We start from the raw sequence: 1,246 nt of genomic DNA on the forward strand, positions 1-1,246 counted from the left end.
TTTGCTCCCAACGGTTGGAAACGACCATCGGCAGGGGATGGGTTAAACTGATTAAGGTGACTGACACCGCGCAGTGATATGCAGCCAGCGTAACTGTCCCTGTGGAGGACGTCTAGGTGCATCGTCTGGTAGAAGGTAGGAGGGCAGAGAGCGTGGTCTGCATGCTCTATGCCACCATTTGGGCATGAAAGCAAAACAACATATAATTGTGTGGTTATCTATGCGTCCAGAATTTCTGGAAAGACCCCAAGAAACTGGTCATATTGCTTGCCTCTGGGAAGCTGGGAGCGGAACAGGGCAGTTGAAGAAGACGTTCCCTTTTTTTTTTTTTTTTTTTTTTCCAAATCATTTTATCTTTAATAATCTTGTAGTAATTTCAAATACGAGAAAAAAAAGTCAAACGTGTTCCCTTTATGGGTGATGCCACCATGACTGCTCACAATCATGCATGCTCAATCATCATGATGAGACTGGATGCCAAAGAGTATGGCTGGCAAAAAGGGATCAGGGCTCACAGACTGAAGAGTTTGGTTACAGAGTCTCCGAGGGGTAACAGGCCGCAGAAGAGACATCAGTTTAAGGGACCTTCAGAGGACAGGGCGCGGTTGCTGGGTCATGAGCACCTTGAAGCATTTCTTGATGGTGATTCGGTGTCGGGAGTATTTGTCATCTGGGGAGAACCAAGCAGGATGAGCTGAGCAGGTCTGTTGTCCCATCGGGTCAAATTTCTTCAGCGTATAGACCCGATCTCCCTCCTCGTTGAGGTAATACTGGAGAAACATGATCGCTCATAAGCCAGAGGTCCCAATTCCGTCTCACTTCTTTCTTGCGTTATTCCTGAGCCAGCCGGGGCTGCGTGTGGCTGCGTGTGGCTGCGTGTGGCTGTGTGTGGCTGCGTGTGGCTGTGTGTGGCTGCGTGTGGCTGTGTGTGGCTGCGTGTGGCTGCGGGCCACAGAACCAGACACAGGGCCCAGTGCGTCAGGGTGAGTGTTTCGTCCAATGACTGGTGGCATCCAGGCACAGGCAGTCCTGGCCAGGCAGCAACTGCCCTGGAACAGCGACCTCACCCATTCCTGTCCTCTTTATTTTTTTTTTTTTTGAGACAGAGTCTCGCTCTGTCGCCCAGGCTGGAGTGCAGTGGCCCGATCTCAGCTCACTGCAAGCTCCGCCTCCCGGGTTTATGCCATTCTCCTGCCTCAGCCTCCCGAGTAGCTGGGACTACAGGCGCCCGCCACCTCGCCCAGCT

The 1,246-nt window shown here is 52.1% G+C and overlaps 1 pseudogene; it reads right to left on the reverse strand.

Annotated features, from left to right (window-relative positions):
* Nucleotides 1-345: 345 nt before the first annotated feature.
* Nucleotides 346-809, reverse strand: LOC111553869 (annotated as a pseudogene).
* Between the last annotated feature and the right edge of the window lie 437 nt (nt 810-1,246).

This window comes from Piliocolobus tephrosceles, chromosome 17 (genome assembly GCF_002776525.5).
Source record: "Piliocolobus tephrosceles isolate RC106 chromosome 17, ASM277652v3, whole genome shotgun sequence".
NCBI classification, from domain to species: domain Eukaryota; kingdom Metazoa; phylum Chordata; class Mammalia; order Primates; family Cercopithecidae; genus Piliocolobus; species Piliocolobus tephrosceles.